General features: G+C 44.6%; 1 long non-coding RNA gene across 1 annotated transcript; it reads left to right on the top strand.

Moving 5' to 3' along the window:
• Positions 1 to 313: 313 nt before the first annotated feature.
• Positions 314 to 3,889, top strand: LOC142767643 (uncharacterized). The gene is made up of 2 exons (XR_012885064.1): positions 314 to 675; positions 3,245 to 3,889. It is a non-coding gene; the product is annotated as an uncharacterized LOC142767643 (long non-coding RNA).
• Positions 3,890 to 25,866: the final 21,977 nt, after the last annotated feature.

The raw sequence follows: 25,866 nt of genomic DNA on the forward strand, positions 1-25,866 counted from the left end.
CAGAAATGCAAATGTGCCTCTATGGATGCACTCGTGCATATATATATATTTGGTCAGCCTCAAGAAAAGAATTTATCGATTGCAGGCAGTAGCATTACTCACGCATGTTTATCTCTTAATTGCGTGCAGTCGATACAGCTAAAAGGGGGTGTCTTCATCTAAAAGTTCTAACTTCATCTTCGTGCATGAGTGAGCTATAAAGGTAAATGAAAATTCACATGTATGACATCGACATGAAAAGCTCTGCAGCAGCATGTTTTTCGTTGTATTTATACTGCAGCATGCCCTTTTTGTATTTCTCAGTTTCGTGCCACTAAATATATGTTGGCCATGCGTTTCTAGCCATTCACTGCAATTCGGCAAGCAGCGCATGCAGTCTAGACAAACCTCACTAAAATAATTTTTTTGCACTGGTGCAGAAATTCTTCGGCACGGTCTGTCATTTCATTTGAGTGAGGCTGCTCAAGGAAATTTCCTGACAAGGTCAAGGAGCCCAAGCACCAGCGAACTCTGAACCATTGTTTCAAGCATCAGCTCTGTTCAACCTGCTTATGCGCTGTGCCTCACCAAGCTACTGGACGCTGCCTACTTATATGAAGTGCTCTTCATATTCTCCTCAGTTTGGCAGCAGTGTGTGTGGTCTTCACAGTGCTTGCCAAAATCATTATTGCACAGGTGAGACACTTACTTCCTGCTTTAATTGTGTTAGTATTACTGCATGCACTCCTGCCAAGCAAGAGTACTAATGTTTCCTGTGAATTGTTTGTCATGGTAAACAGAGGATTTCAAGCACAAAATTCATACTGAACTTTGGTCCTTCAAGAAGTGTGGAATGAAGGTGGTGGCAGTGTCAACGCGCTCTCTTTAGAAATAAAGGCTTTGCATGAAAAGCCTGTCGCACCTTGAAACAGGCACAAAAAACTTCCAGGTGAAAATAAGCAACTTCAGATGAAAATTGAAGAATTTACACTGTATTCAAGGTTGAACTATCCGACATCAAAGGCGTCTCAGATGAGGGTTTTCTTTTGACGTTGTCCGAAATTTTTGGGCGATGATGGAAAAACCATTACTCGTGATGATATTGACACTGCAGACAGAGTAGGAACAAACAAGCCTGGTTTGAAAAAAAATAGTAGTACATTATGAACGATGTTACAAATGAAATGTTCTGGATAAGACAAAAAACTTACGTCTGTCTAAAGTGGCCTTTCCTTTTAGATCAAGTAGTCCTATTTATGTCAACGAACACTTGACAAGACAAGGTAAGCAGTTAGTGAGAGCACGAATGCAAAAAAAAAAAACAAGTTGGATGGAGGTACATTTTGATGCAAAGCACGAAATTTATAGCAAAAAAAATTGGAAACATTAGCAATTTTAAAGACTGCCTTCTTAAAAGATCTGGCAAAACGCTGTGTTGATGCCTTCAGAGCCACACTTTTCTTGAGCTTGCAATGTCAGTAAACTATGACTGACATGGCAGAATTTTGATACCAAGATAGTGAAAAATTGATACCTAGATAGTGAAAAAGGCCACCAGCTATCTTCAATGCCTTTACCTTAAATACTCTTAGCATTATAAATAAGACTAGTAGCCTGTGCCTCTATTTCGATGACATGCCGGTAAAATTTGATGCCATTCTTTTGACATAGTCCTTGCATTTTCTGTGTGATATAGCCCACCAAAAATACCAGGGTACAATTATCATGGCATTGTGTAGTTCATGAAATGGGGAAATGGAATAGCGCTGTAAATCTAACGTTAATTTTTGGCCGATGTCAATAGACTTCCGTGTGTTAAGCCCTGTGTTGAGTGTCTAGTAGTCAACTTGGGGGCTTTGTTTTGCAGCAATTAGCGCGCCTCCATTAGGTCATAAGTAGGAATTTTGAGTTTCTGGAAACTAGGTAACTTGATTTTTCGGTCACAGATGCACAGACGATTTTTCGCTCACAACCAACGGGGCAGACGCCGGCGGCGGGTTTTCTGCGACACGAGCTCTTCAACGCTATCATGTTAAAAAGCTGACATAGGCAGCATTGACCAAATGAATGCAAAGAATAAAGTCAAGTGTCCTAGCAGGAATCCAAACCTAGTATTCTGCTTGGTAATTAAGTATTCTAGCACAGAGCCATGCCCGGCCTCGGTTATACTTTCCAAATAGTCTCAAATGTTTGTGTAACATCAACTGCCGTTGCACTACTGGCTATCAAATTTTATAACTATTACATGTGCACTCCTATGATGCAGCCGTGAGGTCGAGTCAAAGTCAATTGTAGTCAGGCACCATCCTGTGAAGTATTTGTGTAGCAGTGTTGAGGGCTACCGTCGTCGCGAGTGCCAGCGTAAACACCAGTGCTTCATACCAGCCTACCACTTCTAGTGTGTTTCTGTTTTTGTTGGCATCGTTACGAAACAGCAAATAACTGCTAATGTTGTCAAAGGTGTGACATCTCCCCATAACAAATGAAACATATGCGGCTGTTTAACGTATGTGTGTGCGAGAATTTGTACTTATATTGAGGTCCACCTCATAAGATCGCTCAATAAAAAAATTAAAATACATGTTATGCGTGTTTCGCATAACATCGATTCCCAAAGTATGTGGGGTCTGCCAAATTTTTAGCATCAATTTTGTAACCTAAATGCTACCATAAACAATTATTTATTGAACATGAACCGCTGGACTGCAACATAATAAGTTTAAGGTATTAGGAAAACTGAATATGTTCATGACTACAGCATACCTAACAGGCAAATACTAGTACTACATACATGACACACTATTGTAGAGCTAGACTAGAATATTGCTTATTGGCACTTTACAATTCTTTAAAAACCCTAATTAACTTCAGTGCCTTATTCGGTTTGTTCAAATCGGATGTGCGCAATCACTTGATGAATGGCTTTTTTACTCAAACCTAACTCATGTTTCACGTGTGCATCATGCTGAATCATTGCTCAGATGTTTCTTGTGTATAAATTTCCTTTCTACTATGCTGTTTGTTTTTTATGTGAAATCTGTTGTACGTGCTACCCTCTGTAGGCCCACAGGTACTGTCAAGTTGTTTACACAGTTTTTTGCCTGGGGGACCTCCAACAAGCATGTTTTCCGTTGAAAACAAAGCGAATTTTGATGCTGACTTCTACTCACATCGAACTAAGAACACTCCAGCATGACAACGCATATTGTATCTTGGACAGTCTGTCTTGTGAAACTCTTAGTGATTACTTCTGTCTTTATTTTAGGCTTCCGGGTGCGGATGTGCTGTAGAGAAGGAGCGCCCTGACCACACTTTTGTAAAAGGAACCAAAGTCGCCTGGGCAGCTGAAGATGGATTGTGCAAGTGTTTGAATGATCACATTATATTAATCCAACACCACTTGCATTACTTTGCCAATATTTGTGATTTTGTAACACACAAGTTTAGAAACACACACACATATATAAAAGGAGAGCTATAAATAGGCCTTGAGCAAGTTTGTAGTCAAGGCTTTTAGCATGATGACCAAAGCATGTTATATAAGCCCACATGTTTTACCACACACCTACTCTCCTATCTATTTTCTTTTTCAATTTTGTGGGCACTGGCAACACCCTCAATAAGCGCCTTTGGACTGCTGGTGCCTTTAACTTATATTTGGTTGTTCTAAATAATTTATTTGTTACCTACTATGCAAGGAGGGAAGTCAGAATGTTAAAAGTTAAAAAACAAGTCTCGTCACAAAAAAGATGTCTACTCGTAAGAAAAAAGATTTGAAAAAAACAGAAGATTGATCCTCACTCACAAAGATCTCACCATTACAATCGATGCAGAAGGTCATAGCTCATGTTTACTATTGTCAATCTTTTTCGGTTGTATGCTATGTACAATAAAATAGTGACTATTGGCATCATGTTAATTTATTTGTCATAAATTTTTGTTGGGGCCTAATATCTTGCATTCTCACATGCATAAAAGCTCACGTCTGCTACACATAATTTAAAAGAGCGCAATGTGGTAAGGTTCTGTATTTAGTGCATATTATCTGTGTGTCTTTCAAAGTGAGTATATGGCATTTAAAATAATCACCAGTATTCGAAACTTGTGAATTTTTAATTTGCAGGCATGCATGTCTGTATGATGACCAAGCATCCATAAATTGTGCATGCATGTGTGCAGCAAGGGGCCTTGAATAGATTACATTAATTATGGACCAAAAATGGGTAGCACAGGCCATATACGCACTCCGGGATCAATTTCATGATTATTAAAACACACATATTTATTCAATACAGCTTGCTCTAAGGTATATATTTACATATTGTCTACTTCCACCTTAAACATTGCACCATGCATCCGGCACTCTGCCGAGCGCTTCTCGAGGGCACTTTGGTAACTAGTACACAAACGTACAGACAGCTGTAAGTGGGCCTCCACTTTGTTGACTGCTGGAGAACAACGGCTTCGCCAAATAACACTTCCTTTGTGGTGAAGCTAACTTTGCTTTTGCAACAGTACTAGCTTATCTAAAATTCGACACTGTTCTTTAGAAGTGCAGCTTGTTCTATCCAGAGCAGCCAAAAACGAAAAACATGAGGAACAGCACCTGGACAGGGTAAGGCACGATTGCAGCACTTCTCGATAACAGTGCCGGATTCTCTATTTGCCTGCACATAGAGAAAGCAAAACACTGGAGCCAACTTACCAGTAGCTTCACTGCAGAGACACTGTGTTTTAAAAGACGATGATGCAAAAGTCCCACCTAGAGCTGTCACTGTGTTTCAGTGCTAGTTTCATAAGCGCCTGCGGAAGGCACTCTGTGGAGGGCCGGCCGCGTGCATAGTGCACGTGTTCAGTGTGGAATGGACGACTTAGTACATGTGTTCAAGTACTAACAAACTGTATGTAGGCTGTCACTCAGCATGGTCTACAGAGTATACAGCAATCTGCATTTTTAGCCATCTCCAGCGTCAATCCTAGATTTGGCCCACTGGTACGTCGATGTGGAGCACCCTTCCAGCACCCATTTGAAAGGGTGTTATGACATCACAGCACCTTTTTAAAGGGTGCACTCATTACACCCTTCAAAATTTTTGCTCTGCACCCTTTCCTTAAAGGTGCTGAGCTCTGCACCCTTTCTCAGCACCCTTTTTTGAACACCCAATAGGGAGCAAAGGGTGTTCGTCTGGCGACAAGCTCATTTACACCCTTAAGGGTCAGAATTGGTTTAGTGTGTGCGTTGCTGAAAGAACGACACATCGATCGTGGTCGCTCCTTGTGCGGACACCGCACACACGGAGAAATGATTGTTTTAGGTTCAGGGATGTTTAAACTGTACTTTACAGTCAGTATTACACTTTATAATTGTGCCTACCTAAAGTAAAAAGCGCCGACAGCAGGTACACCGACGCGGGTGGCACGGCCTCGCTGGGACGCGGCACTGGGTAAGGCTGCTTTCGAAGCATTTGAGTTGCGATGCTTGAAGTTTCTGCATTTGGGCTTCGCAACATTTCTAACTGTTACCTAAATTGTACCTGAAGTAAGTGGAAGGTCAATCAATGCCAGATATGCGTTTACGGAGTAGCGATGGCGAGCGAAAGCCGTTTTTCTGGCCCCCGCTGACTGTAAACAGCGGGCATGCCAGTGTACAGATATATGAAGTTATATAAATACTGACAATTAAAAAAAACAGAAATACCAATGCGATCCACTGGAAGCGTATGCCAGGGAGTTAGTTCACGAAGGCGTACCAAATTACCAACTGAAAACTGCGTGTTGTTACATATCAGCCGAAGCAGTACCGGGTAAGTGCTGCCGGCAGCTTTCAGTGACAGCCTGCGTAGCTGAAAGCACGACGTTCGATCGTCAGCGCTCCTTGTGCGAACATCGACACAAGACAAAATAGTTTATTTAGGTTCATCGACGTCTAAACCATACTTTACAGTTACTTTCACACTTTAAAGTAGTGTGTCCATGAAGCAAGAAGCGCCGGTAACATATATACCAACGCGGCTGGCATGACAGGTTTAATGCTCGCTGGGCCGGGCACTGGGTAAGACCGCTTACGGATGCTTGGTATCTGTTAAAAAAATTCGTATGCTTGGTATCTGTTGGGGTAGCATCTCTCCCTGCCATCGAATAAAGCGTTTTATATTCAACGACACCGAAACAAACCATGGCACACGCTACAATAACGTGCACGCTGCAGCTGCGCTGGCAGAAACAGTGCGTGCTCCGGTATCCACCAGCGCTTGCCAATGAAAATTCCAGCACTTCCAGCGCTTCACAGTGCACACCAGCATCACAGAAGTTGAGCCAGTGCCTCTACCAGTGCGACAGAGCATTTTCCCAGTGCGCCCAGCGAAGGGCCAGTGATTACAAGCGTGTAGCAGCGTCCCTAGCGTATACCAGTGCAAAAAACGTACTGACATCACGCTGTTTTTGCAATGGGGATATATAAAATCTGGCGCAATGAATGGGTTGACAACACAGCAAAGTTTTGTTGCTAGGAAAGTATTACAAGCTTGATCTCTGCCAAATATTTAAAGTCGAGAGGGAACAAATTTCTGTAACAAGTATTACAGTTGGTTTGCAATAAACTTTGGTTGTTAGTTCAGCGCTCTGTTCTCGTCTCTTCTATCCCCTCCAGTCCTTTGCGCTGTTAATCACTTTCTTCGTCTTCCTGGGACTATAGTTCGAGCTCAGGTACGCGCTCCTTCCAGCATTGCGCACTGAATCTATACGCATGCAATTGTATACGGAAGTTTGTTGGGGAAGTTTTGTTCAATCAATCCCTGCGAACTGATTCGGCGTGCTCCCCACAAGCCAAACCACAATCCAAAACTCCTGGAAGCATTTGAGCTCATTCAAAAGCCACGCCAGTCCTTCGGACTTATTGGCAAACTTGCCTTGATCAGGCTTGATGTCGGGAAAGCAGTTGCGTTCATACGACCTATAGAGTGTTGTAAAAGAGCGAAAGAACAACCAGTCGTCGCACAATGCGAATAGCGTAACGAGTGGGTCATGCAATGCTCCAACCCATTACAAAAGCTTGTTTTTGTTCTACTATTAACTTGTCTTGCCACCTAGACCTTGGGTCATACCCTTAAAGAGAATTAGCCACACTGTACCTAACGGTGGCGCATGCCGACTTCCGCCATAATTCCTTATCTTCATCAGCCACTGCATAAACAATTGGCAACAAATTCCTTGCAGGTGTTAAGTGGATACCACGCTTCCTAGAAGAATGACTAAAAACGGCACAGTGAATGCCAGCCTTCTACCCACAAAGTTTTATAATTAATGCTGTAGGGAGTATCAAGCAAGTGTTCTTGCATTAGCTACACAATGAGTGTTTAGAAAAGGCTTTAAAAGGCCACTCTCCTGGTTTTCTTCGTGACTGTGCTGCGCCTTTCGCGCAGACCGGGAGTCTTTTATTTATGCGTTTGTGTTTTGGTGTATTTCCGTTTCCTTCATCGTCTTTCATTTTGACCAGGCAGCCGTCGACCTCTCGATTTTTTTCTGTCATATGCTTGATGATGATTGATGAATGCTTGAATGTTCGTGTTTTTACCTTGTTGCATCTTCACTTTGTTCTCGCAAAAAGCTTTTCATTTTGTTCTTGTTCGCCTTCTGCCTACATTTTACTGCGCGCTGTACCATGCGGCGACGGACACAGGACGGACCAGCCTTATATCTATGCCACTTCGCACTCTAAAACATATCTGATAATCAATAAATGATACATGATCAAGTTAATAGGTACACTCAATACATGCGATATCAAAACAATATAATAAATATATAAGACCAACGAACCGTCCTAAAAACTAATTAAAACTAATTCAATGATTTCATTCAAAGGCCCGGCTGCTTTCTTTTGAACTGGGCTTAATGCGGTAATTGTCAACGGGAATCTAAACCAAGCACTGCCTTCTATCTACCCTCCAAGATTCGTTTTAGCGGTTGATCTCAGAGGACTCTCGGCAGATATCGTAGCATTGAAGGAATATACTTCAGGCACAATCTTTGTCGGATAATGGTAATGCTCTTTTCTTGGAGTTTATGGTTGTTTCTTTTTGTTAGCAATAAAACTGCCTCACCTTCCATAGTTTACTTTAAATTAGTCAAACTGTATTTGTGTTCGGTACGACCCCATTTGTATCTACCTCTGTGTATTCAGTTTAACATATTGTGACGAGAAGTATTTAATTAGTGAACGGCCGGTGGGCTAACACTGCAGACAGCATGCGTTGTGTTGTGTGTTGTGTTTCTCCATGCAAGGATGCCGGACAAGAGGGCAGTTCAGACACAGCCCCACAACAACATCGTCGTCTTCATTCCGTCTGCGTCATTTCTGCACCCGTGCCTGAGGTACCTTTCTATACCCGTGACATCACCCCGGGCGGCAAAGCACCGTCCCGGTGCCTGCTGTTATTAGACAGACGGGTCACTATGATAGGGCTTCAGGCGAGACACATGCAAAATGTCACTTCTGGATGTAACAGTGGGGTTCGTAGTAGGAGAAATTTCATAGGTAACAGGTGTGACTTGGCGCAGAACTTGGTAAGGACCAACGTATTGCGATAAAGATTTCTTGCACAGGCCGACACGACTGGATGGCAGCCACAGTAGCACAAAAGAGCCCGAAGAAAAATCGACATCCCTATGTCGGCTGTCGTAGAGCATCTTCTGTGCTCTCTGGAGCGATGACAACCTGGCGCGGGCTACTGTACGAGCAATCAGAGCACCGTAATTGCCATATTGTGCGTATGAAGTGGTGGACGGAAGTTCATGCTCAAGAAGGGTATCGAAAAGTAGTAAAGGATCATGGCAAAAGAGAAAATAAAATGAGGAGTAGCCAGCTTTTTAATGCCGGGGCGAGTTGTCGGCAATTGTTACGAACGGAAGGGCAGTGTTCCAATCAGTGCGGTCGTCAGAAACGTACATAGTAAGCATGTCCGTCAGTGTGCGGTTGAGGCGCTCAGTAACTCCGTTGGTCGGAGGATGGTAACAAGTCGCAAAGTTGTGCCGCGTAGCACAGAATCTAAGGAGGTCGTGAACAACACGAGACAGGAAGCAGCAGCCACGGTCCGTGAGTAGGTGAGAAGGAGCGCCATGATGAAGGATAATGTCATAGAGTAGGAAATATGCGACGTCCGTTGCACAGCTGGTCGGTAGCGCTCGAGTAATTGCATACCAAGTGGCATAATTCGTAGCTACTGCTATCTATTTGTTTCCCGTTGCCGATGTTGGGAAGGGACCTAACAAATCCAAACCCACACCATGAAACGGCTCGGCGGGGTCTTGAGTAGCTTGAAGGTGACTGGCAGGGAGAGACGTAGGCTTCCTCCGACGCTGGCACAGGTCACACGCTGCAACGTAGCGGCGAACGGAACGATAACGGCCCTTCCAGAATACCCGTCGGTGGACGCGATCATAGGTTCTGGAGAAACCTAAATGTCCGGAAGTTGGGGCGTTTTGAAGTTCTTGCAAGATGTCCTTGCGCAGATGACGTGGCAGGACGAGCATAAGTTCCACGCCATCGGGCTGTAAGTTGTGGTGGTACAAATCGTTCTCTTGGAGAAAAAATAGGCTCAGTGAAGGGTTTTTATGACCGAATTGAAGACGGTCATTCATCGATAGCAGCGATGGACCTTGGCGTTGTTCGTCGGCTATTTTCAGAAAATCTGTTATGGCTAGGATGTTGGCATCAGCTTCTAACTCAGAGGAGTCAGGTGCATCAACAGGGTGTCGAGATAAGCAGTGGGCATCGCTGGGAAGCTTGCCAGACTTGTACACTACAGAGAACGTGTACTCCTGCAATCGCAATGCCCATCGTCCGAGTCTTCCTCTAGAATTCTTAAGGGTTGACAGCCAGCAGAGCGCGTCGTGGTCTGTGATGACTGCGAAATCGCGTCTATATAGGTACGGACGAATTTTGCGATAGCCTAGATGAGAGCCAGCCTCTCATCTCGGCTACATTGAATAGTTCCTTTCCGACTGAGAAAGTAGGCGGCTGGCGTACGCTATGACACGGTTTGTGCCGTTCTTCATTTGTGCGAGTATTGCCCCTATGCCCTGGCCACTTGCATTGGTACATAGCCCCGTTCGAGCGGCTGGGTCAAAACGAGCCAACACAGGTGGGGATGTGAGTGCAGAAATGAACGACGTGATGGAATGTTCTTGGTCTTCACGCCAGAAAAAACCCACGTTCTTTTTGAGGAGATCCGTGAGGGGCCGACGAACTTCCGCGAAATCGCTGACAAAACGCCGGAAATACGAACAGTGTCCCCAAAAGCTGCGGACTTCTTGCATAGAACGTGGGACCGAAAACTCGCGCACCACGCGAACTTTATCAGGGTCGGGTCATACACCAGCAGCGTCAACAAGGTGGCAAAGTAGCTTTATCTGACGGTGCCCAAAGGTGCACTCAAACGCATTAGGCTGGAAGCCAGTACAGCGAAAAACGTCAAGGATGGCCGACAGACGTGGGAGATGGCTTCTGAAGGTTGGTGAGACAACGATGACATCGTCTAGATAGCACAGGCACATCGACCATTTAAAACAGCGAAGGAGGGTGTCCATCATGCGTTCAAAAGTTGCTGGCGCATTGCACAACCCAAAAGGCATGACTTTAAATTGATAAAGCTCGTCGGGTGTTATGAATGCCGTCTTCTCGCTGTCGCGGTCATCGACTGAGATTTGCCAATATCCAGATTGTAGGTCCAGGAAACAGAAATACTTGGCACCATGAAGACAGTCAAGCGCATCATCAATTCGAGGTAGAGGATAGACATCCTTTTTGGTTATTCGATTGAGATGACGATAGTCGATGCAGAACCGCCAGGAGGTGTTGTCCTGCTTTTTAACAAGCACAACAGGTGATCCCCAAGGACTGGTTGAAGGATCTATGACGTCTTTGTCGAGTATTTTCTCTACCTCCTTCTGAATTATTTGGCGCTCTGAATAAGACACACGGTAACGACGCTTATGAAGGGGACTGGCATCGCCAGTGTCAATACGGTGGGCTACGACGCTCGTGCCGCCCAAGGAATGGTCGTCGATATAAAAAATGTCGAGGTAAGAAAACAGAAGACCACGGAGCGCTTCAACTTGGGACGGGGGCAGGTCGTTTGATATCATTTTGTCTAGGAAAGCTCTATTCTGTGTGGCTGCGAGAGGTTCGGCTACGGTCTTGATGTCAGGAGTGAGAGATGAAATTGTACATTGCCCCAGAAAGGAGAGTTCTGCTAAAGCAATACCTCGAGGAATGACATGGGCTGACACGGAGAAGTTGAGGACAGGGAGCAGCGTCTTGTTGTCGCTAATTCTCACTATAGTATGAGGAAGTATGATGTTCCGGGAAAGGGTCAGGTCAATGAGTGGAGCTGCCAAGTAGTCGCCATCAAGAACAGGTGGAAACGGGAACATAAAAAGGTACACTGTGGCCTGAGGTGGTAATCGTAGACACTCCACGGATCGTAGCCGTGTGCGAGCTGCAGAAGGGACATCAGAGTACAAAGGCAACTCTAGCTGTAAAGTGCCGGTTGAAAAATCAATGAGGGCTGAATGCGCGGTCAAGAAGTCAATGCCGAGAATCATGTCGTGTGGGCAAGCGCCTAAAACAGCGCAGAGGACTCAAGTGTGAAGGCCGGTAACAGTGACGCGGGCAGTGCATATACCAAGAACTCATGTTCGGCTGCCGTAGACTACTCGCATTGTCGAAGACATAGCAGGGGTAAGAACATTTTTCAGGCGGGATTGAAGACGTGAACTCATAACGGATATGTGGGCACCAGTGTCAATTAGAGCTGTAACGTTCAGGCCATCAATGATAACACCAAATAAATTTGGTCTGGAATTGCTGGTCGGTAGAGGTGTTTCGGTCCGAGTTGTCAATGCAGCGCCACCTCCGGTAGCTGCATCTGTTAGATTCCCGAGAACTGCCAAGAATACGCCGGTGATGGGGAGCGACGGCGTTGATAGGAGCGGGGCTGGCGACCCTGAGGCGGTGGCGAGTGGATAGACCAGGTTCCCTGGGCGACGACGCCGGCGTAGAAAGGTTCGGAACGTTGCGTAGAATGGCTAGGTGGTAGGTCCTGAAGGTGGTCATCGGAAAAACGAGGTGGCAAATACTGCCCATGATTCTGTCGGTGGTCGTCTAGAAAACGTTGCCGGAAAGGCCATCTGTTGCGGCAGTGGCGGGAAATGTGGCCAACGCGATGGCAAGAAAAGCATATTGATCGATCATCTTGGGTGCGCCACTCAGATGGATTTCGGTAGCGCGATGAGAACCGCGGGACCGACGCGGCAACAGCAACAAGTATGCGGCGTGGTAGTGAGCGTTAGGATTTATGGACTTGAGTGTGGCTGGAGTTTTTGGGAACTAAGATGCCCATCTTGGCAAACTCTTGTCGCACAAAAGCCTGAATATGAGATATTGGGGACGAGTTGTCAGGTACAGGGGGTTTGATAAGCGGAAGGAGCCATGGCTTCCAGCTTCTGGCGGACAATTGTTGTGATGTTTGGAGGATTCACGAATGGACGTGGCACCCCAGGATCCTCGCAGGAAAAGTCGCAGCGGTGTCGGGGAGTCGGGAAAAGTGTTGAGTGATTCTCCTGCTTTTGGCTTATTCGACCCGCCGACATTCACTGACAATTGAGTCAATGGTGGTACAGTTCTTGCATATAAAAATGTTGAAGGCATCGTCGGCTATGCCTTTCAACACATAGCTGACCTTGTCTAGTTTGGTCATGTCTTTGTGGGCCTTCCAACACAAGGCGAGCACGTATTGAATATAGATGACGTACGACGGTGGAAGATGACGTACGACTGTGGAATGGCAGCCAGGCAGGAACTCGTGACGCGAGTTCCTGCCTGGCTGCCATTTGTCGAGCAACTGACCAGCCGAACAAATCACGGAGTTTCTGCTTGCACACGTCCCAACTCGTCAGGTCTTCCTCATGCGTCTCGTACCAGGCGCGTGCAGTACCTCGCAGGTAAAAGGTGATGTTGGCCAGCATAAGCGTCTCATCCCACCTGTATTGCTTGCTGACGTGCTCGTATAAGGCGAGCCACTCGTCAACGTCAGTTGTGTCGGTGCCGCGAAATGTACCTGGATCGAGAAGATGGAAAGGGATCGCAGGTGACGGAGCAGGCGTAGAATGAACTGGCGGCACACTGCCTCCAGACATCGTGGCTAGACGAAGTGACGTCCGCTACGGAGATCCAGAGACGGAATGTTACCCAGCACCTTCACCAAAATTTTGTAACGGGGAGTATTTAATCAGTGCACGCCCGGTGGGCTAACACTGAACACAGTATCATGATGATGATGATTATGATCTTTGATACTCTGGCGCACACCCACAAAGGGGGATCGGCCAAGAACCGGGTGGCAGGATCTTAACTAAAAGGCTAATGGTTTTTCAAACAAAACGTAATTTCGGGCTGAAAAAAATATACAAAGAAAAGCCGAAAATCGAAAAAGGAGTATATCTGAGCAGGGAGCGATGCAGGCTATCAGATTCAATTTCAGACAGAGGTAATGGTGGGTTTAAAATGATATATATATATAGACAGATTGGCAGATTAACGCGGCAATCGCTTTGTTTCAATTATGTATTCAAATACCGCACAGCAGACGTCCTTGTGGCTATAACCGAATTTAATGCTCCCAAACGTCAAAATTACTGCCATATTTAATTCTAATCCCGATTTTTCAAGTGGAGCTGCCAGGTATCTTTTCCTCTGATGAGAATATCGGCGGCAGAACAAAAAGAATTGATCTATCGTTTCCGTTTATTCGCAAGTCTGACATAAAGGTGACGCCTTTAGACCAACTTTATGCAAATAATAATTCAGTTGCGGAATTCTGCAACGCAGCCTTGTAAAAGTAACTTCCAAGTGCCATGTTGCACACCACTGTCTATTCCAGCGGCATCTTAGATGAGCGAAATCTCGATATTTATCCAATGAGTAGCAGTCGTATTCATGCAAACAGAGGTTTCTAAACCTTATTGCTGTCGCGTAAGCCGTATCAGGCAAAATCAGGATAAGGGGACTGCTAAGAGATACTGTGGCTAGTGCATCCGCCATCTTATTGAGATATATGCCACGATGGCCTGGTACCCATAAGAGCTGCAGTTTTTTCAAGTTTGTCGGTATGAGTTGTCGAAACATATGCATAAGTGTTAAGTTGGCTCCTGAAGACAGAGCAGCACATACTGAAAAAGAATCTGTAATTACGACTGCTTCCGATTCGCCCAAAGGAAGTTTCCGTAGTGCCCGTACAATAGCAAATAATTCTGCTATCAATATTTGTGTGTAATCTGGGAGTCTAACCGAAAAGGACCAGTCAAGGGAACGTGAGAAGATACCTGCCCCAGCCTTTTCATTTGATACGGATGCATCAGTCGCAATTATGTTGTTCATGTTCACATGTGCCAAGTAATCCTGCAGCCGATCATTTAATTATTGAAATGGCATTTGTTTTGCGTTAGAGGAATAAATATTCTCAAATTCTATCTTAAGATCTAAATTAACGTTTCTTGTTGAGAAAATATGTTTGATTTTGACGTTCAGTGGTTCTAGCAGCGCTTGAACGAACAAGATCTGTGGGCAGTGGAATCGTGACCACCAAGTTTCAAAAAAAATAAGCTTGGTTTTTTGATAAAAGCATAAAACGATGTTCTCTGGGGCACAGTGTACATTTTTAAAAATGTTTGGATAGTAAGCATTTAGAATCTTTTCAACAATGACGGTATACGCGCTTCCATGTATAGCACATTGTTAGCAACAAACTTGGGCAGTCCAAAGCACAGTCGTAAAGCCTCCCTTTCTAATAGTATGAGCGGTCTCATTTTATATGTTGCACTGCCCAAAAATAAGACACAGCCGAATTACATGATAGGACGAATGTACATTTTATAGACCATTACCAATGTATTTCTTCGCAACCCCCTTTTTATGTTGCTGAGCTTGCGTAACCACCCCATGGCTCGTGTTGCTTTGGACGCAATGTGATCGATGTGGCTTTTCCAATTTACCGAGCTGTTATATATGATGCCTAAGTATTTGAGTGAATCCACCCGGGGAATCTGCTCTGTGCCATACATCAAGGAGATGTTGACAAGATCCCTGAACGAGAACGCTAGAAGCGCGCTTTTGTTTACGTTTAGTGACATTCCAATTTTTTCAAGCCATTCCTCTATCATGTTTAGGTAATTCTGTAATGTCTGATAAAGTAATAGCAGATCCCTGTTTGTCGCAAAGAAAGCAATGTCATCTGCATACACATATAAATGAATATCGCTATGTGTTGGAATCGAGCTGGGAAAGATGTTAAACAACACCGGTGAGACCACTGCCCCCTGTGGTACGCCACGGTATTGTCGATATCTGTTAGAAAAACAACCCCTTTGAAAGCAATAAAACTCTCTCTCCCTTAAAAACTCTGCTACCCATGCTGTCATGTAGTTTGGTAAGTGTGACATTTCCATCTGCTCTATTAGTATTTTATGCTCCACTTTGTCATACGCCTTGGCGAAATCCAGAGTAACTAATGCACAATGCTCTCTTCTACGCCTAGCCAACTGTATACGACTCTCCAAATCCGCGTGGGCACACCATATGGAGCATCCCGATTTAAAGCCAATTTGACTGGGGTTCAGTGTTGATATCTCCTTAATGTATTTTATTACACGTGCATTCAAAACTCTTTCAGTTAGTTTAACCAAATTAGATGTAAGAGAAATTGGCTTCACATTGTCATGTGTATACCCAAGTCCCTGTTTTTTAAGTATTGGAATTATTTTGGAAAGTATCCAATCCGCCGGTATCCAAGAATTTTTCGAAGAGTAATTAACCATATTACAGAGTTCATGTGGGGAAATGTCATATAGTACTTTTATCATTGCCGAGGTTACTCCATCTGGTCCAGGTGCTGTAGGAGGTAAGTGCCTCACTACACCCGCTAGTTCCGTTGTCACCTCATTGAACTCCTCCCCTGCAATTGGCTTTACTATGTTTCTTGGCATTGTTGATCTGAATCTTTCTTCTAATCCTTTAGCAACATTTTCTAATATTTCAGTGAGTTCGCTAGGCGATAGAATTGAAGAATCAATATTGTCTGATAGTGGTATCATTTTTATGGAACGCAAAAATCTAAAAAGCGCTTTTATGTTGTATGGTTTTCAAAGATAGCTAAATTTGTTAGTGTCATAGTCATCTTTTGCTTTGCGTACTGTAAGTTTAAAATCTGCTGCCACGTATTTATAGTCACACCAGTTTTTTTGGCATTGGTTGTAGATAGGTTGCTTCCACGCCGCTTTTCGTTTTCTATACCCCCTCATACAATCAGCGTTCCACCATGGGCTAAACGACCCGCCTGTGCCTGAAGTTAATGAAAAAGTTTACTTTTTTATTGCTCTTCTCCATACCGCACATAGACTCATAGCCCGAATGTCTTCCTGCATGTCCTTGCGAAGAACCAGAGTAGACTTTAAGTCTTTTTGTAAACGCTCATAATTTACAAACGAGCCAATTTTAGCAGTTAAAAATATCCCGGGAAAGTTAATATCGAAGCTACTAGGAAGGTGGTCACTGTTTGTTGCGCAATCTAATGTTTTCCACGACGAAATGTTTAGTGAGGAGCTGGAAAAGGTCAGATCTATCGCCGACTTTGTCTCCTAATAAAGGTAATAGTGGGGAAATTTACACAAGATAAGTTATTATCAACAGTCTATTCCCACAAGCGCCTTCCATTTACATCAGTCTTGAAACCCCAAGACACGTGGTGTGAATTAAAGTCACCAGTTTATATTACATCCTTCCTGCAGGAAGCTAACATTGCATCTAAACATCTTGTGTCCTGTACTTCTACCGGAAAGTATGCGTTAACAAAAGAAAAAGGGCAACAGCCTGGCAGAGTGATGTCTAATACCATAATTTTATAGTTAGAATCTATGCCCAGGTAGTTAATCTTCGCTCTATGACTAACTTTAGTTGATATAAAAATGCCAAGTCCACCACCTCTGCTAGGTCTGTCTAAACGAAATAAGCGATAACTTTTAGGTAAAATTTTTGTGCATTTGTAAGCCAAGTTTCCTGTAAAGTAATATTATCTGGAGAAATTTGCGAAGAAATACACGATAAATCTGTGGTAGCCGACCCTATTGATCGACAATTCCACTGTAATACTTTCAAGGAGCCTATTTTCACTCTATAAACCCACCGCAGAGACTGCTTGATCCAAAAGATCTTTCTTCAAAAAGTCTTTTTTGGAGAGATTCTTCAGAAAGTCTTTCTTTGAGAGGAACTTTTTAGATTTTGATTTCTGTGAAGACTTTTTTGATAGAGGAGATCTGGCACGCTTCAAGAAATTACTAGATTCCGCATCCATATCTGTGAATTCATCAGTGTCATCTCATACGGGTTCTGGATCTGCCCGCAGTGTCTTATTGGAGGGTCCTGCTTTAGGAGACGCGCATCGTGTAGAAGCAATCGGACGTTCTGTCCCGGCACACTTTGAATTCTCCAAATCCTGTGAAGTCTGATTTTTCATAGACACTGAAGCAATGATTTGGGTCAACTTGGATGTTAACAATTCAGCCACGACTCCAATAATACTGCTGGCAAGACGCTCCGTCGCATTTTCTGTTGCCTTCTCTATAGCCTCTGCTATATATTTTGCTAACGATGCATCCGTTGCAGTGGTACGTCGTGCTGTTACGCTTGCGTAACCTTTCGAGCGTTCTTGTAATTCAGTCACAGCTTCCCTCCGGGAGCAACGCCTGCGTTCCACAATTTCCAGCAGCTTAACTTCTCGTTCTTTTGCCTCACAATCTAAAGAGTCTGCAGGATGCGCTTCATGACATAAACAGCACTTCTCTTCCGTCGAGTTGCACTTACAGCTGTCGTGATTTTCTCCGCATAGTCGACATCTGGCAGTTGATCTGCCCCCTTTCACGCTGTGGCCATATCTCCAACAATTCAAGCACTGCAGTGGCTTAGGGGATAGAGGCTCTACGTTATAGATAAAAGGCCAAGCTTTTTTTCAGATGGTCTTATCGTTCCCGCAAAGGTTACTATCACCGATTCGGTAGTTGATTTTTATTGCCAACCAGACGCGTGCACCTGTATACTGCACTGCACCTGCTACCGAAAATAACTCAAGAATTTCCGCAGGGGTCAGGCTCGTATCTACACCGCGGACTATGCCTTTCGAACATGCAAGATGCGCTGGAATAAACGGGCTCACCGGCTGCGTTGCAAATTCGGAACAATTGAGAAGCTCTCGGACGCACTCCTGATCGGCAGAGCAGTACAAAATACCACCACGACCAAAATGCCGGGCTTCAGTGATCTTTTGAAAGTGTGTTGTGGCTTTCCGAAGCTCCATTTGAATCATCTTCGGGTTCTTCATAGGTATCGTACCTCCATTGATCGGTACCAGAGCCACGGGGACGTTGATAACCCCACTTCAAAGAAAAGAATCAATCGGCCAATCCTTGGCCGGTATAGATGCTTGCCAAGGAGAAGGCCCTTGGCCAGGCGAAGAAACCGTCATCTAAATAGCCTGAGTCGTTTGAACTCAGAAAATCATATGGCACAAACCACAAACAACTGCCAAAAAGCACTAAAACCACAAAGAAGCAAACGTTAAACTCAAGTGCGATCCCGCCGCCCGTCGTACAAGCCGTTCCAACCCGTGAGCAGCTGCGCAGAACAGGATCAGCAGCGTTGTTCGAGAAGAAGCAAGCGAACACTGCGAGCGTAGTCAGTAGAGTACGAAGCGTAGTCGACGTGTCTGTCCGAGAAAACCGTCAACCAGAGCAACGAAAATGTTCGTTGCTCTGGTATGCAAGTATGCAAGGATGCAAGACAAGAGGGCAGTTCAGACACGGCCCCACAACAACATCGTCGTCTTCATTCCTTCTGCATCATTTCTGCACCCCTGCCTGAGGTGCCTTTCTATACCTGGGACAATAATTATTACTAGATTGAGTCACTATTTATTACGGTATATTTCCTTTGCTAATAGGATTCCACGCCCTTGCAGACAAAATCATTGCTTTTCATTGAGTCTATCAGCGAAGAAAAAAAATAAATCGTTCAAACCTCAAACGATGGCGACAAAAATTTATTTAGGCAACCGGAAGGATACGCTTCTTGTAGTACAACCAGATATATTCAATTTTTTGTCCCCCTTCCTCATTCTTGTTAAATGGTTATATATATTCTGGTTTATCAAATTCTTCTGCACTTTTTCACGTTTTTCAAAGGAACATTATTATTGTTCTTATCTAATTTCTCTCTTTTCTTACCAAGCGTTGTACAAAAAAAATATCTAGTATAAGGCACAGCGTGGCCAATCTCCCTTGTGGGTATAAGCCAAGATCTCCTAGGTTACGAGACAAGACAAGATGGCGACAAGCAAGCAAACAAGCTTCAAGCCCGTTACACACGTCATTTTCAACCTTGACGGCGTTGTGTTAGGTAAGAAAAATACTCATTTGGCACCACAGCATGAATTTTCTTAGCTATAGCGATGTACTAGATCAGAAGCAGAGCACAAAATCATGCTCATTCATTTTGAAGGCCTAATAACTGCGCTGGAAATCATGGACAAAAGACGTCCGTCTTTCTTCTATGTCTGCAAGTGATAATAAAGTGGCCTTCAAAATGCTGGATAAGAGATTGCGAGGAGACACGTTATCCTTTACCCTTGTGGACAGCAAAAGTTGCTTCACGCGTTTTTGTGTGCCGCATTGATGCAGACAAAAACTCCGTTTTTCAACCTCAGAATATTGCCGAATAAGAAGCCAACGCTGAAGCACTCCGTATGCATAGTTGATCAGCAAAGCTGCAAAGTGCGGCCCAGGTGCTCATCGCAACTAGAATAAGTGGCGTCGATTGTATCTTTCGACTCCTCTATCGCCACGTTTCGGAGATGCGAGCTTCAATTTTCGCGTTTTGCTGCGTTATGTTGATGGATAGTATTATTACCTAAAGAATACTACGGATAGCGATCCTTGTTGAGACGGGTATTATTCTTAACTGTACATGCTGACAGCACTTGAAGAGAAACTAGTGCATTCTCGGACACAATTTGAGGCAATGTATCTTAACGTTACTTGTTGGAAATATTTTTCGCACACTTACGGAGGACCGCATTTGTCTACTAGTTAAAATGATGGCCCGCATAGCAGTCTTCTTAGTTTCATTGGCTGCTACGGCCTTCTGCTCTGACATAGTAGAATTGATTGATTGATTTGTGGGATTTAACGTCTCGAAACTACCATATGGTTATGAGAGATGCCGTAGTGGAGGGCTCCGGAAATTTCGACTACCTGGGGTTCTTCAACATGCACCGAAATCTGATCTATAGTAGGGTACAAAATTCGCTACATTCTTAAACATTTTTTAAGCACACATTGACAAAATGCTGAGTAAAAAAGTTTCATTCGGGAGTCCACTATCAAGCTAGCATGTCTGACAAGCTTCTTCATTATGCCTTAAGCATCGAAAAATGGTGGCAAACCTCAACCGCAGCTGCCGATTTTAGCTGTAACTAAAGCGTATTCACACTTGAGTATGTCTTTTATTCGAGATACCGAAAGCAGGCTCCGATTGGGAGAATGTCTGGTAATGCGCAGTCTAGTTGCAGATGACAGGCAACAATCAGAAACCTAATTTATTTGCAATCGAACTTGCCTTACGAAGACTGACACCCAAGGCAATCATGAATCGAACTTGAAGGCATAGTTTTTTCAGTAGAAGCTTTATTTATATATTCTCAACCAGGCAAATCCATTGATTACGTGGGTAACTGATTAATATAAAATGACTATACATCACACATTGCATGCGATGAGTCAACACAGCAATAAGTGTAGACTAGTAAACACAGTGCACCAGTTGCAACTTGAAGTGTATTTCTATCACCATTCCTTTACCATATCAGTGATTGTAAAAAGCGTGTTCTTTTTTCAATTATCAAAGCGATGACTTGTCTCTTGATAATGTAGCAATAGCAAGCAACACTACTGAGTAAATCAGCCTTTATATAACGAGTATTCATAGCTGACTTCGCTGTCTTATTGTAATCGCTCTAACACAGGCTGCATTACCTATCACTCGTACAATTTTTGTGTTTCTAAACGCGGGCACTCATTTCGGGTTAGCAAATATATTTGGATTTCTTCTATTAATATTGGCAGTCTGACCAAACGAAGACTTTTGTCAATGCATCATCTTAACTTTTTTATTCTGCTAATCAGCACTGCTTTTGTTTTTTCGTCAGATACTGTTATATTCAAGCACTTTTCAGTGTGAATATTAGAGCAACAACTGTACTCCTCGCAGTACAAGCGCATGAAACATTTCCGAGGCGCTTGAACTTTGAGCTGAGCCAACATTCATTTATTCCACGCACGTGTGTCATACACTCCAGGGCTGAAGTTTTCATGGTTCGTTAAAAAATTGCTTTGGTCAAAGTGCGCACTTCTGGGACGCTCCCACGGGTGTAAGTGGTCGTTGATAAAGGTGATGCAAGTGCGGAACGCCGAGGGCCTCCTATATTGCGACGTATGTGAAATGTCACTATTACGTAGGAATGTACCTTTTCTGTTTTTTTTCTAAACCTTACGAATAAACACGGAAGCGTCGTTGTACCCAGGCAGACAGGTGAGTTAGATAGGTTTTGTACTTGCTGTCCTGTCCAGTAACGTGAGGCAAGTTCCCTAAAGCGAATGCCGCCGGTGTGCTAGATTTGTTCAGCGAGGCTTGCAGTGCAAACCTGGGCAAAAAGGCACTACTTATCTGGCGTTTTGTCCAATAGAAATCGATTCCATATGCAGCAGACAACATATTTTTTCCTCATCGGACACCATCACCAAGCCCCTTTTTGGTGCCATAGTGTCAAGTGAACGATTAGGTACAGATAAACCTACTTTATTTAGCGTCCGGAAACTAAAAAAAAGCGGTCTTTGTGATGACAGACACAAGTAGCTGTAGATGCCAAGGTTCCTAAACTTTCAGTCAAATCATTTTCTAACACTTCTAATGTTCGCGCAAAGGCGGTTGCCTGTTTACAGTTAAACCTGATTCACATGCTGCTGCCGAGCTAGCTATGAATAGAGGATTCATTCTGGTGATTTTTTTCAGTAACACATACAAGTCACTGTAAGACTATATGTCACATATTTCTCCTTTGGCTATTGCCTGCCTTTAACGTTCAAAGCCTCTTTTGGTGACACCAAGTGTTGTGAGATACTATCGGGCAAATGAGTGAATAATCATCTCAAAATAATCACAAAGAAGCAGAAACATATTAATTTTTCGATTCTTGACAATATATTTTACCAAGATTAAAATAACGCTAGATTAAAAATTGGATCTGAAAAAAAGCAATACTTATTCTGCACAGAGAAAAAATGCGCAAGTATAGCCCTATCACACTCAGTTGATGGCGCCACTCACTGGTCTCAGAGTGCGCAGCGCCAATGTGGCAACTTCGCGCATTTTGTCCCTGTTCGCTTCCCGGCACGTAGCTTGAATACGCGTACGGAGAAGGCCGGTGCGTGACGACGGCCACACAAAACGAACCCCGCTTGCTGTTTTGCGGCTACAGACAAAAAGAAAGCGTCTCGGAATACTTCACACGGAGTAGTTTGCTCTATGCTGGTGACTAGTACGCTGCTAATCGTGTTGATTGCGTCAAAGAATTCAACAGCGCAGTTGGTCGAACGAGAGTCTTTTAAAAGTGTGTCGTGCAAATGAGCGTAGAGATTAGTATTTTTTTTTTTCTTCGCATGCGATAGAAAATACTGTCATTGGGTGTCACAGAGGAGCGCTCAAAAAAAAAGGGTGCGCCACCGCATTCTCGCGACCAAGTGCGGGAGAGACGCCTCGAGGTCAACGATAAAGAAGAAAAGAGGCATCCAAAGACTCCCCGAGCGCGCCGTCTCTCTCCCCCCCTTGGAAGCGTAGGTTCACCGACGAACCTCCTCACATGGGCGGCCGAGCAAGCCCTGGAAGTTTCTCGAGGGAAAGGGGCGTGGTGATGCGGAGTAGGGTCATGTGTAGCGGACGACGGCCCTCGAAACATCTCGCTCTTTCCCCGGCCTAGGCGACGCATCGCGCCGACGGAAACAATGAGAGTTTTCTTGAATCTAACGCGAAAGGTGTTTAACCAAGCAGAAGAGATAGGAGATGAGGCGAAGAAGGAATTTCGCGCCAGTGTGCGTAGGGTGTACCGCATTGTCGGCGAAGCCTTTTGTTTTGTCCTCAGTGACAGAGGAGAATAAAGTATACTCCAGAGTGCGTAGGGTGTTCCACCATGTCATCGGGGAAGGTTTTGTCCTCAGTGACGAAGCAGGAGAAGAAATTTCACGCCAGTGTGCGTAGGGTGTTTCCGCCATGTGGGCGAAGCCTTTTCTCTTCAGTGACAAAGGAGAAGAAGAGCATTTCCGCATTCGGGGTGAAGACTCCTGCTAAAGTCAGGAGTGTGTGTCTACGCCCAGCGAGCGAAGACGCGTGGCAACAGCTGCGCGTGTGAAGCCAACGTGTTACCGGCGAAGAAGTCTGGTGCTTGGAGAGCGGCCAATTGAAGACGCGAGGTTTCTTGGAAGAGAAACATCGGGGGCAGCGGAACGACAACAGCGCTGGACTTTGAGTGAGTGATTCTCGGAAGAGTATCATTCATACTTTTGTTCCAAGGACTTTGAACTGAATAAGTTTTCGAACTCTTCAGTCTTTAAGTGTCTTGGTTGTTCGATGCATGCGACTGCGTTGTAGTGCATATTGTTGTTGGCGTCCGTTGTTTCGAGTGTGGCTGAGTGTACTGTGTAGTACGTTGTTTGATTGGTGACATATCGTATTCAACTATTGTCAAGTGTGCATATTTTTGTATCGACTTGATCTGCCATAATTGAGAATATAATTTTGTTTTGTTTATCAACTGTCGGCTCTGACTTGTTCTTTGGGCCACAGCCAGCGTCCGCTGGTGCGCCAAATAGAACCACATCTAAATTGTCCACGCTTTCGTGGTGCAGTTCGGAGGCCAATATTTCGTTCCTTGGAATTAGACCGGCGATCGCCTTCTAATTAACGGGAATTGTGACAATTATTCTGGCGTCCGCGACAGGACTTTTTTAGTGCAAAGTGTGTCCAAAGTAGTGAGAAAGAGCCTCGAGTTGTTGATAGTGCTATCGGAACGATTTTGTGCGTTGCTCAGTGTTCTCGTTAACGAGTGCAGGAGAGTGTTCTGATAGACTAATTTAGGCAGATACTTTCTGCACGCGGCAAGGTTTATTTGCGAGACAGCATGGATCTCGAAAAGTTAGCTGTTCTTGGCGAGAAGATGCGTCTTTCTGGCGCCGAACTACGGAAGTGGGTCACCCAGAAGGAAAAAGAAAAAAAAGGGAAGGCCAAATAGTAAACGGCAGCTGAGCTGGAAAAAGAAAGGTTGGCGGTCGAAAGAGCCAAAGCGGAAAAAGCAGCTGATTTGGAGAGAGAGAGGTTGGCAGCTGAGAGGGCCAAGGGAGAAAAGGCAGCCGAGTTGGAGCGAGAAAAGTCGGCCCCTGAAAGGGCGAAAGAAGAAAGAAAGGCAAAGGAGCGACAGCTGAAAGAAGAAAGAGAGCAGCAATTGAAGTTGGAGCTGGAGAGAGAAAGACTGGCAGCTGAGAGGGCGAAAGAAGAAAGAGAGGAAAAGGAACGGCAGCGACAGCGGGAGATGGAACTTGAGCAACTCTGTTTGCAACAGCGAAGTGAAACTCCGGTCCAAGCTAGATTTGAAAGCAGCGAACAGGAGAACCATGGCTTCAGCTGGAACCCAAGCAAGCTGCTCGTAGCATTTGATGAAAGGAAGGACGACCTTGACGCGTAGCTTCACATATTTGGGACGATTGCGAGGAGCCAGAATTGGCCTGAACCTCAATGGGCAACTGCTCTGAGTACCTGCTTGAGTGGTGAAGCGCTCAGTGTGTACGGTAGGCTGACGCCGACCGATGCAGCCAACTATGCAAAGGTGAAAGCTGCTTTACTGAAGTGATTTATATTTACTGTGGAAGGTTTCCAGGACAGATTTCAGACGGGAAAACCAGCTGATGGTGAGACGGCTACGCAGTACGCCGCCCGACTTAGCCTTTATTTCGACAGATGGATCAAACTTTCAGGACAGCGCAGGTGTACGATGAGCTTAGAGAGCTCCATATTAGAGAGCAATTTCTCACCAGTTGCCACCCGAGCCTGTTGCTGTACTTGAAAAAGAGGAGAGCTAAGTCACTTGAAGACATGCTTGAATTAGCTGATCAATTCTTGGAAGCGCAAGGTGGCACAAATTTGGCCAAAGTCACGAAGGACTGTCCCGAAGATTCGAAGAAGTCGGCACCCGAACAAAAGAAGCGTGCACCGGAGAGTGTTCCGCGATGTTTTTTGTGTAACCGAGTGGGTCATCGCACTAACAGCTGTCGAACAAACTTTACGAGCCCCACGGTTGTAAAATGTTTCAAGTGTGGTCAGACTGGGCACAATGCAGACGCATGTCGTAACGGAGTGAGTCAAACTTACCAGGTATTCTGTGTGCAAACTGCACCGAAATTCGATGATGATGCCGTCACCGATGGATTCGTAGAGTTGAAAAATGGGGAGAAACTTTCTATTGTGTGTGCCGTAATGACTAAACAGCCAACTGGTGTTACGAAGGGAATACCTGCGCTGCCTGGAAACGTTGCGGGCAAGAAGGTTACGGTGTTAAGAGATACCCGCAGCTCCACTGTTTTCGTGCGGAGAAATTTGGTGCAGGAAAATGAGTTAACAGGCAAAACGAAACCGGTTGTACATAATTGTAGATAAAGCATGACCGAAGTCGCCTTTCCCTC

This window comes from Rhipicephalus microplus, chromosome 7, assembly GCF_043290135.1.
Source record: "Rhipicephalus microplus isolate Deutch F79 chromosome 7, USDA_Rmic, whole genome shotgun sequence".
Classification (NCBI taxonomy): domain Eukaryota; kingdom Metazoa; phylum Arthropoda; class Arachnida; order Ixodida; family Ixodidae; genus Rhipicephalus; species Rhipicephalus microplus.